At 36.3% G+C, this 19,485-nt stretch overlaps 1 protein-coding gene across 9 annotated transcripts in view; it reads right to left on the reverse strand.

Annotated features, from left to right (window-relative positions):
* CEP170 (centrosomal protein 170) overlaps positions 1 to 19,485 on the reverse strand; it is a 119,413-nt gene that overhangs the window by 85,796 nt on the left and 14,132 nt on the right. The gene's annotated exons all lie outside the window — the stretch shown is intronic.

Here is a 19,485-nt window from a genome sequence, read left to right on the forward strand (position 1 = left end):
CAGAGATATTGAAGAAAAACATATATTCAGATATTTTTAGCTTTAGTATCTATTCACCAAACCCTTTAAAGTAGGCCTAAGAATAGAACTGCATTCATCATCTACTCTTAGCTAAGTAAACAGACAGTCCAGAGGTCCTCCCACATGACAGATTTACCAAATTCTCATTAGTAAAAAGTAAGTATGCAGACTCCATTAAGAGTTCAGTTAAAAAGGAAGACTTTAGGCAATTAAGTAGTCAACTAATTCATGTTTATTATACTTCTGAAAGGCTTTGAGCATAGCTTATAAAGGTCTATAATTCTCAAGTAAATGATCACATTATTATCATGTTAACCTGAGTAAATACTAGCAATATTATACAAATAAATGTCTGACTTATGAATGATTTGAGAAAGACTAAGTTAAAAGAATATATTTGATATCTGATTAAGAACAATAAAAACCAAAGAAATTGCTTCTTCGTCAACCAAGTGCAGACCACTGAAAGAACTTTTAAAAACATGCAATTTCAATTTCTCTGTCCTCATATGAATTTCACTTTCTTAGTACATTTTTCTAAAACAGCAGTTCTTATTAGGCTTTTTGTTCTTGGGACCCATTTCACTCTTTTATTTATTTTTTAAAATTTATTTACTTGACAGAGAGAGAGAGAGAGCGTGAGCGCGAGCACAAGCAGGAGGAGAAGCAGAGGGAGAGGGAGCAGCAGACTACCCGCTGAGCAGGGAGCCTGACATGGGGCTCATTCTCAGGACCCTGAGGATCGTGACCTGAGCTGAAGGCAGACGCTTAACCAACTGAGCCACCCACGTGTCCCCCATTTCACTCTTTTAAAGAAAAGAACCCCAAAGAGCATTTTGTTTACAAGGGTTATATATATTAACATTTACCATAAAAAAGAAATGAAAACAGAGAAACTAGATTTATTTATTCATTTAAAATAAACTAACATTTTAATGAAAAATATATTTCCAAAACAAAAATAATTAGTGCAAAAACTAGCACTATTTTACATTTTTTAAAATCTCTTTAATTGAAGATTTTGTATTTGCTCTGCATTCAGTCTGTTGCCATATATTGTTGAACTTGAAATATCTAAACTGCCTTCATTCAAATACTTAGAAAAGGGAAATTTATTTAAATAGTTTTTTTTTCAAGTAACTGTAGTTTTTTCTTTGATACTACACCAAAACTTTGAAAGTTTCTTGAAATTTATTTACAATAAGAAATCTGAAACTTTTTATACTATGTTACATGAAAATCCATCTTCAACTTGAAGGGATCTGGTAACATTATAAATTGGTCATTTGGAAAATATTGGTTCCCTGAGTTACACAGATCTTCCAAATGACGACATATACATTTCATTATATTATCTAAGGGGCGCCTGGGTAGCGCAGTCCTTAGGCGTCTGCCTTCGGCTCAGGGCGTGATCCCGGCGTTCGGGGATCGAGTCCCACATCGGGCTCCTCCGCTGGGAGCCTGCTTCTTCCTCTCCCACTCCCCCTGCTGTGTTCCCTCTCTCATTGGCTGTCTCTCTGTCAAATAAATAAATAAAATATCTTAAAAAAATAAAAAAATAAAAACATCACAGTCGTTCATTTCATCACTCATCTCCTCAGAGAAGTCTTTAAGTATGATGCAGCTGTGAGGGTCATGGTGGCAAAATCAAGTTTCCTAAAATTCTAATTTTCTCTTGAAAGCTCAAATTTTATTGGCAAAAAAATACCCCCAATTCTTTTCTTTGAGATGACAGGCTTACTTTGTTTGCCAAACACTCAAGTCTACAAAACCATAAATCAGCCATTGTGTCGAGTTACAAGGCGCTCTGTGAAACAAGCAGGGCAGCTCACAAGTCAAAGATGACACACATGCTTCTCCCTGAGCCACTCACGGTACTTTGGTGCACAACGTAAGCGCTTCATGCGTCCTTCCAATTACTGGCACAGAATAGTAAAAAGATGTAACTCCCATTTTTACCACTTTACCAGACATTCTTAAGTGAAACTGGCTTTTTGTGTGTGTGTGTGTCTTAACTGCAAGTGCATGGCAGTGAAGGATATAATTACTATTGGTATAGATCGGCCTGGATCTATGCTAAGGAACCAGCAGCTTTACCCACCACTCTTTTTACACTATCAGTTCAAATGACAAACAATAAAAAAGGCAAATAATGTTCTGATGTTATTATGAAATAGTTTTGATGCCTTGACCTTTGAAATGGTTTTGGGAACTCCCAGAGGCCTGTGGATTGAGTTTTGAGAACAGCTCTGCTAGAGAATGCGGCTATGTCATTTAGAACATAAACCTTAGAGTCAGACAGACTGACAGATGAAGAATCTGACTCTGGGTTCCAACACTTTTTATTCTACATGACCTGGGGCAAGTTATTTATCTCCTGCCCCTTAGTTTACTCTTCTTTAAAATGGGGATAAGGATAGTATCTACTCAACAGTTTTTTTCTTGGGAATCAAAAAACTACTTATATTTTTTCCATGAAATGGCACATTCTTTTATAATTTAATTAGAAGCAAACTATACTACAGTGAACTGAAATATTCTGCAGTAAGAACTATATCTATACATTAAAGCAAAATTCTATAAAATGTAAAATTTTACGTTAAGGTAAAACTCTTATATATTATAAATTTATCAACACATACATGAAACAATGGGTTTCACCAAAACAGGCAAGTAGTCTTCTGTAAAGCCAAAACAATCAAGTCTTACTCCACTCTCAGCTTATCCACAATTGATACGGTCAATTTATGTGGATTTTTCAATCTTTCATCCACCTAACTCCGTGTTGGAGATGTTGTTAGTCTTTCATGTGTCCATTATTCTCTGTCGAATTGGCTTTTAGCATTTCGTGTTACATCTTGGCCAAGTCAACAGAGAATCAAAAAAATTTTATCCAAGAAAAACTCTCCAATCTAAACTGCATTTGAAAACAAAACAACTTTAAAAGATGATATTATTAATAAGTAAGCTAATAGTTATATATTTATTTAAAGGAACTGAAAAAAAAAAAACCTACAGTGAGACATGTTAAAAGGAAATAAAATTAGCCTAAACACAGTAAACTAAAACAGCAGAGCCAAACACGGGCAACGGGAGCAATATAACATTTTCAAAATCAAAAAGTTTTATGTTAGCATTATTCATATGCTACAAAAACAGTTTTAAGTATTTAGACAATATCAAACAGAATTATATTAATATGTAAATATATAATACATAATTCTATAACATAAACATACAAACAATAATTACAGTTGACCCTTGAACAACATGAGTTTGAACTACATGGATCTGCTTATATGTGGATTTTTTGATAAATACAGTACTGTAATTATATTTTTCTCTTCCTTATGATTTTCTTAATGACATTTTTCTTTTCTCTAGTTTAACTGTAAGAATACAACATATAATACATGTAACAAATATATGTGTTAACAGTTCATGTTATTGGTAAAGCTTCTGGTCAACAGTAGGCTATTAGGAGTTACATTTTGGGGGAGTCGAAATTTATACATGGATTTTCAGCTGTGTAGGGGTTGGCACTCCTAACTCCTGCATTGTTCAGCAGTCAACTGCATGTAATTACATAAAATAATGTGAAAACAGTGGCTTTTCATATATTTTGTTTTGACTTTCAATGACACTTAAAAGGTAACTAAGAGAGTAGATATTTTCTGAAAAACAAAAATAAAAATCATAATTCTCAAGATGAAGGGTATTTATTTATTTGAGAGGTGCAAGGGCCTTGAGTCCTCTTCTCAACAATGGGTAAGGAATGAGATATAACAAAAAGTTACTGTGCTTCAACTTTTACATAGGGCTCTCTCCTTATCTAAGACAGCTTTTTCACTGGTCCTTCAATTCCAATGATCTCTTTCTACTCGCTGAGTAATACTGACACTCACACATGATAAAACTGAAACCTGGTTGAGAGCTTCCTCAAAGACCAAGATAGAGGTTTCAGCTCAGGTTCCTCTAAGGGGAGGGGGAAAAGAAGTTTCGGGGTTCGACAACTGTACAGAACACGCCCAAGGTCTTGACTAGACGTGACAGCACTTACACTTCCTTGTAGAGTTTTCGGATGAGCTAGGAAAACGTGTTTTGGAGTAGACTCTCTGAATTAAAACCCTAGTCCCTCTTGCTTTCTAAGTGACTCAAAACCCCAAAATGACAAAAATAACAAATGTTTCTGGATTTCAGATATCTTATCTGTACAAAGAAAAAGGAAACAAAAAAAACCCAAAGGGAGAATATCTAAAGACAAAATGAAACACAGACATGGTATCTTATGACACCTAGCATATGGGAAGCACCCAATTAATGTTCATCATTTCCGTTTCTCCCTCTCCTCCTAATCTCTTCTGCCAAATAATACCCTAAAGTTATAACTTGAGCCTGGAACAGTACCAACTAACCAATCAACATTACTGAGTATCTTCTATGTCAATGCTGTAAAAGTATTCACTTAAAGGAATACTTAAGGATAAAAATTATGACAATATAATGTAGCTTATGACTTACTCATAAAATTAAAAATGCTATAGTCTTTATTTCATATTTATTTCAATTCTAGAAAAGTAAATTTAATGAATCAACGATTAAAATTCCTACAACACTGTCTCAAAGCATGGACAGTTCTCATTGGGATCTAAAGTCTGAATAGTATACAGGACCACTGAGTTTTTCTGAAGACTGGAGCCCAGGGCCTTCTTACATACTCAAATTCTACCACAAACTATAACCTTTGCCCTGTGACTCTGCATTTCTTCCAACTGGGGGGAGGATATAATTTCCCACTCCATAAATCTGGGCTCTGCTTCATGACTTGTTTTGGCCAATAGGATGATGTTACTAGATGCGATGCAAGTAGAATCTAAAATGTGCTTAGGCAACTGGCTTGCCCTCCTGACCTCTGCCATCAACAAAAAAAGAACATGCCCGGGCTAGATAATTGTTCAGGATGAATGAGAGACATGTGGAACAGACATGGCCCTAACATACAATCAGAAGTCAGGTGGTCAGTAGATCATCTAACCCCCAGGTGAACAATAGATGTATGAGGAAAAAATAAAAACGATTGGTGTTCGAAGACATTGAGAGATGTGGGCTGATTTGCTTTGCTACTGACTATAATGCACATTGATATAATTTACTAAAATACAGTATCTTTTCATAAGTATATTCACAGTCCAATACACTCAAGTATTTTTAGAATTAAAATACAAATGAAATTTTTGTTTTCATTGTCTCTTTTCCCAATTTACTCTTTTCTTAATAGTAACATTATTTGTATAATTAAACATAAGGCTACTATACATTACAGAACTAAAAATTACAGGTTAAGCTCTCAGCTTATTATAACAGAGAACCACCAATTGGAAAATCCAGCAATGGAAGAAAATGCAAGCCCCCTTTTTTGGGGGGTGGGGTGGGGTAGGGGAGGTCAACATCTTTAGTTTACTTTATTCCTCTATGGAACAGTTCAGTTTACCACAGGAGACCCTTCCCATATCCCCTGATAATGGGCATAGACACACTACTGATGTTGTAGGAACGAAACCAAGGAATGGTTTAGGGGTTTCACTGTTCTAGTTGCAGTTTCTATGTATTAATCTCCTTGGTTAAGCAGAGCACTTCTACCCTGGTAAGCAATTCAATTCTTAAGCTACTTAGGAATATCACAAAAAATGGAGGAAGAGGAAGCTCCAGAAATCCATCCCGCTGCCTAAACGACTACTGAACTCCTAAGAACTATCTGAAGTAACTATTTTGGGGCTCTGGTGTCTAGCCAAAGAGGCTGCTGAACTTCAGTATTTTGCATGGTAGCAGATACCATCCCCATTTCCCATTCCAAAAACTCCAAGAAGTAGCCTATGGATAGCCTCTTGCATTTCTAGCGTGGCTCACTGGAGCCAGGATCCAATATAAAGACCTTGTCATCCAAATATTGGATTCTGTGCTCTGGCTGCTGATTGCTGTTTTTGTTTTTTTTTTTTTTTATCACTGAGCCTTTGTGCTGACCATCATAGCTTCAAGTCCTATGAGCTGAAGCATCTTTTATGAAATTTGGAGAGTCAGTGTGTGGTTGTGGCTTTGTTTTCTTCCCCTTTTGGGAGCCATGTTTTTAAGGAAACCTTATCAGGTCACTGGCTGACTACAGAGATGACAGAAGAGAAATTTCAGTGACCGCACACAACAAGGAATACACATCTTGCAAAAAATAGTTCAGAAGAGTAACAGTTGGCTTTAGCACTCAACAAGAAATATTAAGCAATCCCTAAGGAATGGGATAATTAAATTTCCATATATATCACAATATAATACTTTAAATATCCAGCTCAGTGCTCAAACTATATATTGAGAGCAAGCAAAAGGAAAACTCACTTGCAGGGGAAAAAAGGGGACAGAAACCATCTCCAAGGAAGATCGTTTAATTATTTTAAATTTTTAGTCGGATATTTGAATTATTAGTTTAATTATTTTAAATTAGTAGTCAGATATTTTAATTATTAGTCAAAGATGTTAAATCAATTGTGTTACATGACTAAGAACTAAGGGGAATCGGCAAAATGATCTATGAGAAAGCCAAGAGCATAAAAGGGAGACAGAAATTATATAAAATGAAAATGTCACTACAGAAATTCAACAAATTGCAGAAGAAGAAATGATCAACAAATCTGAAGATAACACAATTGGAAGTATATAGTGTGACAAAAAGAAAAGAATAACATAAACAGAGCCTGAGGGATCTGTAGGATATCATCAAATGTAGCAACACACACATTTTAGGAGTCCTAGAAGGAGAAGAAACAGAGAAAGGGGAAGAAATAATGGCAAAAAAACTTCCCAAATCTGAGGATAGATACACATACCCAAGAAATTCAACAAACTCCAAGCAGGATAAATTCACACAGAGCCACACTCAGCCTATTATATTCAAACTGTCAAAACTGAAAGAAAAAGATAGTTTTGAAAACATCACAAGAAGACACGTGTCATGGACAAAGGGTCCCTAATAAGATTAACAGGTGATTTCTCCTCATATACCATGGAAGCGAGAAAGCAGCAGGATGGCATATTTATAAAGTCTGGGGTAAAAACTGTCAACCAAGAATTCTGTATCTGATAAAACTGTCTTTTAAGAACGAATCACAATTAAGACATTTTCAGTTAAACAAAAACTGATGGAGTTCACTACCAGTAGACTGGCCTATAAGAAATGCAAAAGAGAGACTTTCAGGCTGAAATGAAAAGATACTAGACAGTAACTAGAAACCACAAGAAAAATTAAAGACGAGGTAAAGTAACTATATAGGCAAATATAAATCTAGGATGATTGTACTTTTTTTTTTTTTTAGATTTTAAAGATTTATTTATTTATTTTAGAGAAAGAGAGCACAAGCAGGGGGAGCAGCAGAGGGAAAGGGAGATGTAGGCTCCCTGCTTAGCAGGGGGCCTGATGTGGGGCTTGATCCCAGGACCCCAGGATCATGACCTGAGCCAAAGGCAGACACCTAACTAACTGAGCCACCCAGGTGCCCCAGGATGATTGTATTTTGAATACGATTTGTAATTTTTCTCTTTTCCCAATATCATTTAATAGGCAAATACGTAAAACAATAATTATAAAGCTATGCCAATAGGAATACAATATATAAAAATATAATCTGTGGGAAATATAAAAGGGGAGAAATGGAGATTTACAGAAGGAGACTGTATACTCTTGAGATTAAGTTGGTATTACTGAAATTAGGTTATTACAAATTTAAGATGTGATTTGTAATCCTCAAGGTAACCACCAAGAAGATAACTAAACATGTAGAAAAGGAAAGAAGTAAATCAAAATGGCACATTAGACAAAAATCAACTAAATACAAAAAACCATGCAGTAGTGGAGAAATTGAGCAACAACAAAAAAATCATATAGAGTGCAAAAAAATAGGTAAGTGACAGAAGTAAATTCTTCAAAAATCATATTAAATGTAAATGTATTAAACTCTCCTATGAAAAGGCAGAAAATAATCAGATAAAATAACAGGATCTGTTGGGGCGCCTGAGTGGCGCATTCAGTTGAGCATCTGATTTTTGGTTTTGGTTCAGGTCATGATCTCAGGGTCATGAGACTGAGACCCCAGTTGGGCTCTGTGCTCAGTGGGGAGTCTGCTTGACAACACTATAACCAATATACCCAACAGACATACATAAAATGCTCAATTCAACTACAGCAGAATCACATTCTTCTCAAGTGCATAAAGCACATTCTCTAGGATAGCACATTATGCTACACTTGAGACAAAAGTTAATATATTTTAATAGAGCAAAAAGTGCAAAACAACTCTTTCGATCACAATGGAAGGAAATTAGAAATCAGTAACAGAATGAAAACAGGAATATTCTCAATAGGTGGAACTTAAACAACACACTCCACACAACCAATGGGTAAAAGAAGCAGTTGTAAGAGAATGAAAAAAATACATTGAGAGATGTGAAGACAAGAACACAACATACCAAAGCTTACAGGAGACAGCAAAAGAAGTGCTAAGAGGTAAATTTACAGCTGTGAATGTATATATTAAAAAAGAAATATCTCAAGCTAATAACCTGTTATTAATTGTTATTAACATGTTATTCTTAATACCTTAAAGAATGAGAATAGAGCAAACTAAACACAAAGCTAGCTGAAGAAAGAAAACAATAAAGAATAAACAAAATAAGAGCATGAAAAACAAGAAAAAAAATTTAAAAAGTTGTTTCTTTGAAAGACCAACAAATGAAGTCGTTAGCTAGACTGACTAAATAGAAGACTCAAATCACTAAAATCTGAAATAAAAATGGTGACATTACTGATTTTAGAAAAATAAAAAAGGATTTTAGAGAATATTATAAACCAGTGTAAGCTAAAAAAACTGCATGACCTCAATGAAATTGAAAAATTCTTAGAAACACACAACCAAACCAAGTTAAATCATGAAGTTATAGAAAAACTGAATAGATTTATAGTAAAGAGACTGAATCTAATCAAAACATCCCAACAAAAAACAGTCAAGGACCAGATGTCTTCAGTGTTAAATTGTATCTAACGTTTGTTTGTTTGTTTATTTATTTTAAAGATTTTATTTATTTGACAGAGAGAGAGACAGCCAGCGAGAGAGGGAACACAAGCATGGGGAGTGGGAGAGGAAGAGGCAGGCTCCCAGCAGAGCAGGGAGCCCGATGCGGGGCTCGATCCCAGAACCCTGGGATCACGTCCTGAGCTGAAGGCAGACGCTTAATGACTGAGCCACCCAGGCGCCCCTGTATCTGCCATTTAAAAAGGAATTAGCACCAATCTTTGTCAAAGTCTTCCAAAAACTTGAAAAGGAGGGAAGATATCCTAATTCATTCTATGAAATCAGCATTACCTGATACCATAGACATAAAAACTACAAAAAAATCACAGACCACTACCTTATATTGATGCAACAATCTTTAACAAAATACTAGCAAACTCAATTCAGTAGCATATTAAAAGGAATATATACAAGAGCCATGTGGAACTTATTCCTGGAATAAAAGGATGGTTCAACACAGGAAAATCAATCAATATGACAGGCCATATTAATGAAGAAGAAAATGAATGGAATGAAGAAAATGAAGAATGAAGCAAAAGAAGAATGACGAAAAAAAAAAAACCCACACGATCATCTCAACTGGTGCACAAAAAAGCATTTGAGAAAATTCAAAACCCTTTTCTGATTTTAAAAAAGCATCTAATAAACTAGGAATAAAAGGGAACATGATAAAGATCAAATATGAAAATCCCATGGCTAACATCAGACTCAATAATGAGAGACTGAAACCTGCACCCCTAAAATCAGGAACAAGACAAGAATACCTGCTTCCATCATTTCTATTCTATATGGTACTGGAAATCCTAGCCATAGTAATTAGGTAAGAAGAGAAATTAAAGGTATCAAAATTGGAATGAAAGAAGTACAATCATCTTTCTCCAAAGATGGCATGATTTTATGAGAACTTACACACACACACACACACACACACACACACACACACAAAGCCCCAACAACCATTTACATCAAGAAAGGAATCAGAAAAATTGCAGGATGTAAAATCCAGTCAAAAATCACTTGCCTGTCTACTTATTACCAATGAACAATATGAAAAGAAAAAATTTTAAAGTCCATTTATAAAAGCATCAATAGTAACAAAAACTTAGCATTAACTATAACCAAGATGGCTCAGGACTTGTACACCGAATAATATAAAACATTGCTGAAAGAAATTTGAAAAGACCCAAATAAAAAGACACTGTGTCATCAAGAACTTGAAGATGTAATATTGCTAAGATGACAAGATTACACAATGCAAACTACAGATTTGATGCAATCTTTATCAAAATCCCAAGAGCACTGTTTGAAGAAATTGAGAAATCCATCCTAAAATTCATATGGAATCTCAAGGGACCCTGAAGAGCCAAAACAACTATGAAAAAGAAAAGCAAAGTTGAAATGTGCACAATGTTTCCTGATTTCAGAACTTCCTAAAAGCTATAGTAATTAAAACATTGCCAATAAGACAAACATATACAGCAATGAAACACAATAGAGAGCCCAGAAACAAACCGTCACATATATGGACTACTGATGTTCAACAAGGGTGCCAACACCACATACTGGGGAAAAGACAGTTGTTTTAACAAATTGTCCTGGGAAAACGGGATATTCACATGCAGAAGAATGAAGTTGGCCTCATACCTGACCATATGCAAAAGTTAACTCAAAATGGATCAAAGACCTAAACATAAGAGCTAAAACTATATAAAATTCTAACAAGAAAAAGGGGTGTGTGTGTCTGCATGATCCTTTTATTTGGTAATGGTTTCTTACAGATGACACCAAAGCACAGGAAACAAAAGAAAAAACAGATAAACTTCATAAAAATTTTAAAACTTTTGTACGTCAACAGACACTATCAAAACAGTGAAAGGAACGGAAGAATATATTTGAAAATCATTTCTCTGATAAGGGATTAATATCCAGAGTATTAATGATTAGAAAAATACAAATCAAAACCACAATGACATATACCATTTCACACCCATTAGGATGTATGTGATCTATTACCAAAAAATGAAAACAAGTGTTGATGAGGATGTGGAGAAACTGGAACACCTGTGCATTGCTAGTGGGGATGTAACAAAGTGCAACCGCTGCAGTTTCTCAAAAAGCCAAATGGAGGGGCGCCTGGGTGGCTCAGTCAGTTAAGTGTCTGATTCTTGGTTTCCGCTCAGGTTGTGATCTCAGGGTCATGGGATGGAACCCCCATCTGTCTCCCCACTCAGCATGGAATCTACTTGTTCCTCTCCCTCTGCTCCTCCCCCTGGCTTGCTCTCATTAAAAAAAAAAAAAAAAAAAATCAAACAGAATTTCCATATCACCCAGAAGTTCCACTCCTAGGTAGGTACATACTCAAAAGATGGAAAAGTATGGAGTAAAAGATACCTGTATGCCAGTGTTCACTGCAGCATTGTCACAATAGCTAAAAGGTGGAAACAACCCAAGTGTCCACCAGCAGATGAGCAAAATATGATTTGCATATTCAATGAAAATATTATTCCATCATTAAAGGAAATGAAATTCTATCCGGTAACAACATGGATGAACTATCACATTATGCTAAGTGAAATCAGCCAGACACAAAAGGGCAAATGTTGTATGATCCACTTTCATAAGGTACCTAAAATGGGCAAATTCATAGACAGAAAGTAGAATGGAAGTTACAAGAGGCTGGGCAGAGAGGGAGTTACTATATAACAGGTACAGAGTTTCTGTTCAGAATGATGAAAAAGTTCTAGAAATAGATAGTGGTATCAGTTACACATGGAGAGTGCAATTTATGTCACTGAATTGCACTCCTAAAAATGGTAAATTTTATGTTATGTATATTTTACCACAATTTTTAAAAATGTAATTGGGGGAAAAAAACCACTCAAGCACTCTCTCTGCCTTCATAGCTCTGATTTTAAATTAGAGACACAGTAAATCTTTATTTTGTTTAGTTTTGTATTTGTTTCTGTCTGTCTTAGAACAAGTTGTTTTGGACATTCAAGTTTTCCCTTAAAGCAAGCATTGGCTAACTCTGGCCTTTTGTTATTTTTGTGAATAATGTTTTTTTTTTTTTTTTTAAGATTTTTAAAATTTATTGAGAGTGAGCAAACACACAAATGTGCACACTAGCGGGGGGAGGGGCAGAGGGAGAAGGAAAGAATCTCAAGCAGATTCCACACTGAGGGCAGAGAGCCTGACCGGGGGCTTCGTCTCACAACCCTGTGATCATGACCTGAGCCAAAATCAAGAGTAGGATGCTTAACCTACTGAGCCACCCAGGCGCCCTTGTGAATAAAGTTTTATAGGAACACAGACGTTTGCCTTAAAACAGCCGAGCTGAGATGTGACAGAGATCATATGGCCTATAAAGCCTAAAATAATCATTTTTTGGCCCTTTACAGGAAAAAGTTTGCCAAGCCTGCCTTAAAGGATTAATACCAGTTTTTAGTTTTACCATTTTGGATGAAAATATTTTATTTCATGTTATTTTAATTTTAATTTTATTTATTTTCTTAAGTAGGCTCTTCTGGGTGTGGAGCCCACTGTGGGGCTTGAACTAACAACCCTGAGATCGAGACTTGAGCTGAAATCAGGAGTCACACTTAACTGACTGAGCCACCCAGGTACCCCCAAAATATTTTAAATTATATTTCACATTTATCTACCTCTCACAACTTAAAACTGAACACTGTATTTAATGGGTCATGATTATTACTATTATCAAGTTATCAAACTATGCCGAAAAATAGTGAGTTTCTCAGAATTTATTAATATGCATGTATCTGTCCTAATATTATATCGTCCTACTTTTCTGAGACTCTGTACTCACATTATTTGTTTTTTTCTGTCTTCTCCCTTATCAGTCGTCATTTTTCATTGCACTGGCTCTATTCCTTCCTGCAAAGCCTTAAAAATAATCTAAGTATATTGCAACTAGGCTTAAACAAATAGAATATAAACAGGAGCTCCTGTGAATAAAGTAGGAGGCTTTGGAACATAAATTTTTTCACTCTGAAGGCTTTAGTTAATGTTTAGATTTTTAGTTGGTAAGCAGAAGAACTCTATAGGCAGGATGTTATTATAAAAGTGTCACCCTTCCAAATTAAAGATCAACTTAAATAAAAATGCTGGAGTTCTTTGAATTCAAAGAAGGGAATGTGATACTACCAGAGTACTACTATTTATTATCTAGTATAATACAATAATTTTACATAATGAGATTTAAATTAAAAAAACCACAACATTAGCCCAAAAACTTACTAGTAAAGTTTCAGGGATTAGACCATATGGTGTATGCTGACCCATCAATCATGAAACCTACGATTAACATAGGTATGGCTTAGGTTTAGATTAAAAAACTAAACAGACTCAGAGTCCTAAGAGTTTTAAAACTAAAACACAACTCAAAACTCTTCCATTTCCCATACCAGCAATCCTCACTGACTTTCCTAACACTCTAACAACTTAATTTTAAAAGCCTACAGCATTAGAAATACAGACTAGACTTGACAGAAAATTGTATTAGTCCCTATCTTCTGTGCTTAATTTTAGCACTTAAACCTCAGAGCATGACAATGCACAAAACTAACCAATGCCTTTCTGTAAATCTATTCCCATGGCAAAGTAAGCCAATCTTTTCTCCGCAGCCCAACAATACTTTTTCAAACATCTCTGCTGTAATTTAAACTATAATTTATAGCATTAACGACGCTGCACTATTACATGATAATGTGTCTAGCTGGCGACCTCTTTGAAAGCAAGCAAAACCTATCCTCTTCCATCCCCAGTTCTTTCAGTAAATACTTGTTGAGAAACCTGCCAAGTCTGAGAACTATGGGTAGGTAGGTAGGGTGCACAAAGACAAAACAAATTAAAAAAGCTGTCCACAAGGAACTTAGTCCTTGGGCAATGTTGGTCAGTAGGTGCCACGACTGAGATAAGCCTAAAGTGATACCTGAACAAACAGCAGGTTGTTACTACCCCAGCCTGGGATGGTGACACTGGGGGCAGTATCCTTCTAAGTCAGTGCAGAGCTGAACTACAGAGATGTTTATCTCTGTATCCCCAGAGCCTAATGCAGTGTTCCACATCTAGTGAGTGTCTGACAAGCTATTTTTAATGAATGAATGAGTAGTTCTGGAGCTGTGGCAAATCTTCTTGAAGTGAATCATCCGGAAATCTCCAGGGACAGAAGGTGAGAAATTAATCGTTTAACCTTTGCTACAATTAAAGCGCTTAAACCCTGGTTTCCACCCCTGCCTTCAGTTGTCTGCCCCATATTCTTCATCTTCTTGTCACATAGTTTTCAACAGCTACCTGACAAGTTTAAAGCTCTGACCTTTGAAGATCAGAGGGAAGCAAACACTGACCCAGAATCATAGTCCAGTTTCCATGTTCCCGACAGCTATGACTGGCTTTGAAAATGGCCTTTCCTGTTAGATTCTAGCTCATTTCAGGACTGAACATCCTGAAAATCTAATACTTAAGGCTTAAATTAAACAAAACAAAAACTACAGATGTTCAGCAGAACACACAGCTTCAACTACACTTCTAAGTTTCAACCTTACATATATTTTACTGGTTTTGTTTATTTATATTTTAAAAATGTTGCTTCCAGTCACTTACAATTAAAATTGAGGACTAATGGCAAGAATCCAAGTGATATTACTAGAATGCTGTGAGACAGACAATAGTGCACTCGATACGTAGTAACACTACAACAGAACTATGAAATAATGCGTAACATAACCAACTCAGATTATTAGGTCTGAGGAAGAAAAACTCTTGTATGAATGATCGTCAGTGTATGCAATTACTTGAGCTAAAACACACGTTAAGGGCAGTATATCCTTATGCTTCTGGCAATCAGCTGGCTGATCCATCACCAGATGGCTTTACAGAGAATGAACCTCCTACCCCACAAGTCCTGCTACTGCGGAGTAAGAAGTAACTGGTGTAGCATTAGCACTATCAATCTACACAGCTGAAAATGCTTTCCTCTAATGTATGCAATTCTTATTTTAATAAAATATTATCTATTGATGAATCCAAGTGACAACTTGTCTTCTGGTACCAGGAGGCATGAAAGGGTGGAAATGATCTTCATGGGCTTGGCCCAGTACCTACCTAGCTCTGTTTCCTGAATGAATCAATAACAGCAGTAGGAGAAAGAAAATGTGATTTTTATTACAAAATAAATGAAAACTTAAAGAGAAAAAGTGATAAATTTCACTTCCTGAAATTGTCGCTTAAACCAGCAGTAAAACTACCCAAATTACACAAAAATACCAATTCAAAGGGATACATGCACCTCAATGTTTATAGCAGCATTATCGACAATAGCCAAATTATGGAAGCAGCCCAAGTGTCCATCGACTGATGAGTGGATAAAGGCAGTGTGGTGTGTATATGTGTATACACACATATATACGTATACACACATACACACACACACAATGGAATATCAACTCAGCCATCAAAAAAAGAAATCTTGGGGCGCCTGGGTGGCTCAGTCGGTTAAGTGTCTGCCTTCGGCTCAGGTCATGATCCCAGGGTTCTGGGATTGAGACCGGCATTGGGCTCCCAGCTCAGCTTCTCTCTGTCCCTCCCTGCACTCATGCTGGCTCTCTCTCTCTCCTTCTCCCTCAAATAAATAAAATCTTTAAAAAAATTTCTGAAAAAATGAAATCCTGCCATTTGCAGTGACATGGATGGAGCTAGAGAATATTATGCTAAGTGAAATAAGTCAGAGAAAGACAAATACTGTATGATTTCACTCATAAGTGGAAAACAGATGACCGTGGGGTGGGAGAGAGGCAAACCAGGAAACAGACAGCAAACTGAGAGTTACTGGAGGGAGGTGGGTGGGGGATGGGTTAGATAGGAGATGGGCATTAAAGGAGGGCACTTGCTGTGATGAGCACTGGGTGTTATATATAAGTGATGAATCACTAAATTCTATACCTGAAACTAATTATTACACTGTATGTTCACTAACTGGAATTTAAATAAAAACTTGAAAAAAAATAAACCAACAGTACAGCTTATTCACTAAAGTGAAGTAAACTGCTGCATCGACCGCCATACAGGCCTTTAGAACTTGTACCATGCCTTTGAAAAAAAAATTTAATTAAGATTTTATTTATTTAAAGCAGTTTAAGGTTCACAGCAAAATTCAGGGAGAAGGTACAGAGATTTCCGAATACCCCAACCCCTAAACAGGCACAGCCTCTCTCAGGGTCAACATCCCCCACCACAGTGAGGTACTGTTTACAACTGAGGAACTTATGGGGACACATCATCATCATCCCGAGTCCACAGTTTACGTTATGGCTCACTCTTGGTGTCGTGCCTTCTATGGACCTAGACAAATGTATGATGACATGTATCCCCATTCACGGTATCACAGAGTATTTTCACTGCCCTGAAAATCATGCGCCCTGCATAGTCATTGCTCCCCTGCAGCCCCTGAACTGTTCATTGTCACCAGTTTCGCCTTTTCCAGAGTGTCATATAATTAGATCACATAGTTTGTATGTAGCATTATCAGACTGGCTTCTTTCACTTACTAACACGCATTCCGGGTTCCTCCGTGTCTTTTCTTGTCTCCACAGCTGAATTCCACTGTCTGGATGGACCACAGTTTATGTGTCTATCCACTTGCTGAAGGACATCTTGGTTGCTTCCAAGTTTTAGCAATTAGAAATCAAGCTGCTATTAATACCATAACTTTTTATCACATCATACTAAGTACCCAAAAGATAACTGAAGAAATTTTAAACAAATGTCTTAAATTCGAAATTCTTATTTCACATTTTCCCCCTACTAAAATCTCTGTGGAAAATATCCTTAACATTAAAGCCTCTGCCTTTTGAGAAAAAAAGATTAGGGTTGCATTTCATCTAAAGACTCGAGATCAAATAAGGTATGATTGATCAATGTTATAAAATCAAATAGACATAATTACCTGTAATCTTTTATTTATAATAGGTAGCATTTATTGACCACGTACCATATATCATTCTAAGAACTCCTTCCATATGCATACACTTACAAAATTGATTTAAACTACAAGAATTATGTAAGTTCTAGAAAATGGACATAAACATTATGCACCAATTACACATGAGGACCCCATTTTATGGAGCACTCTAAGATGAAATTACTCTATTTTTTTAACCATAAGTACTTAAGTACTAAGCACTGTAGGTAAGAGGGAGAGAGTGATGGTCAAGACAGAAAAAGTTCCTTACCCCATAGAAGCAAAAATAGACAAAGAAGAGCTAAGTAAATGAATTAAGACAACTTTAGTGACAATGGGAAGGCAGGAACATGAAAAGACAGAGAGAACAGCATCATTTAACAGTTTTAGGGTGTTGGTGTTTAGGATGCTGGGTGTTCTGGGGGAACCTGAGAAAGTGACATACATTTAAAACATATTCAAAAATTCAGCTCTGTTGTATAATTAACTTGACCTGGGACAGATAATGAAAAATATACTCTTGGGAAATATTTTCTTTTAAAGCCCCACCTCCACTAGAAATGTACAGTTAATCCAAAACAATGAATCCACAGCTGTGCTTTTTTTGGATACTTACCAAGATGCTTGTTTCATGCTCATGTGAACAAACTCAGTACTGGGAAAATTTCTGTTTTCATATACTCCTGATTATTCTGAAATGAGTGGCTCATTTTTCCTTTATTTTCTGCCATATACATTATTAATTAAATGTTTTAAAAAACGATTAAAGCAAATATTGAGAAAAAAAAGTACTGAGAAAAATGTAATTTACAACTGCCACCTAAAATAGCATTATAAAGTGTGAAAAATTTTTTCATACAAAATAAATGAAGATGACATTCCAGTATCAATAGCCATATATTCTATACCCGAGTTTATTACATATTTTCAAAAGAAGACTTAGTTTGGATAGGAAAAGCCAGTGATTTAATACAGGACTGGAGGAGATAATGCTAAGCGAAATAAGTCAAGCAGAGAAAAACAATTATCATATGGTTTCACTCATTTATGGAACATAAGAAGTAGGAAGATCAGTAGGAGAAGGAAGGAAAGAAGAAAGGGGGGGGTAAACAGAAGGTGGAAAGAACCATGAGAGACTATGGACTCTGGGAAACAAACTGAGGGCTTCAGAGGGCAGGGGGTGGGGGAATGGGATAGGCTGGTGATGGGTAGTAAGGAGGGCATGTATTGCATGGTTCACTGGGTGTTATACGCAACTAATGAATCATCGAACTTTACATCAAAAACTAGGGATGTACTGTATGGTGACTAACATAATAAAAAAATATTACTATATAAAAAAAGAAAATGCTTGAGAAAACAAGTTATATATTTCCATAAATTATCTAGGCATTAAAAGTTTCTCCCAAGTTTTCTCTGCCAGTTTATGAAAAATGTAAAGTTTGACTTGCTTTCTTTTGTAGAACTGCACAACTTTGTTAAAATACAACTGTGGTTTCATAGGAAATCAATTAAGACTTAGATTCAGGGGCGCAGGGGTGCTTGCTTGGGTGGCTCAGTTGGTGAAGCGTCTGCCTTCAGCCCAGGTCATGATCTCAGGGTCCTGGGATCGAGCCCGTGTCAGGCTCCCTGCTCAGCGGGGAGCTTGCTTCTCCCTCTCTCTCTGCCTGCCTCCCTCTCTGTGTCAAATAAATAAATAAAATCTTGAAAAAAAAAATAAAGGACTTAGACTCACACATTTATCAAGTACCTCCTTTGTGCCAGTAACTGTGCCAAGTGCTTACACTCTCAGTCTTCATTTAACTCCCAAAACAAGCACGTGAGAATCATTTTTCCCTTCAAGAAAGCTGACGTTAAGTGACTTACCCAAGGTCAAAAATCTAGTAGTAGTACACAGGAGCCATCTGCATTCAAACCTGGGCTTTCACATACTAAGTTCTGGGCTGCTTCCACAACCACAGTCTCCGTCGTATTTTTCTCAAGTATACCTTAAAATGATGCTAGTGATGCCAATTCCTACAAACTCAGATCTGGATTAAGAATTTGAATATGACTGAAATGAAACACACTTTTACCTGGTAACATATTCCCTGACTCTATCTTTTTGGGCCATAAACACTGAAGGTTCATGCAAGACTCTGTCTATTTTTAATCTCTCTTACCCTCCCGCTTGATCACCAACAGGCTCCAAGACTGCCTCCCTGAGAAGTCCGTAGACAAGTAAGAATCAATCAGTGTATGTTAAAGTCAGATAAAAAATCAACTGACTCATCTGGAGGAATGAGGCAAATTTAGTAAATAGGGGACAGCATGAATCAGAAACCTAGAATCTGAAAGAAAAGTACACTATCTCTAGGCTCCCTGAACAATGCCCTG

This window comes from Ursus maritimus, unplaced genomic scaffold (assembly GCF_017311325.1).
Source record: "Ursus maritimus isolate PB19 unplaced genomic scaffold, ASM1731132v1 scaffold_2, whole genome shotgun sequence".
In the NCBI taxonomy this organism is placed as follows: Eukaryota; Metazoa; Chordata; class Mammalia; order Carnivora; family Ursidae; genus Ursus; species Ursus maritimus.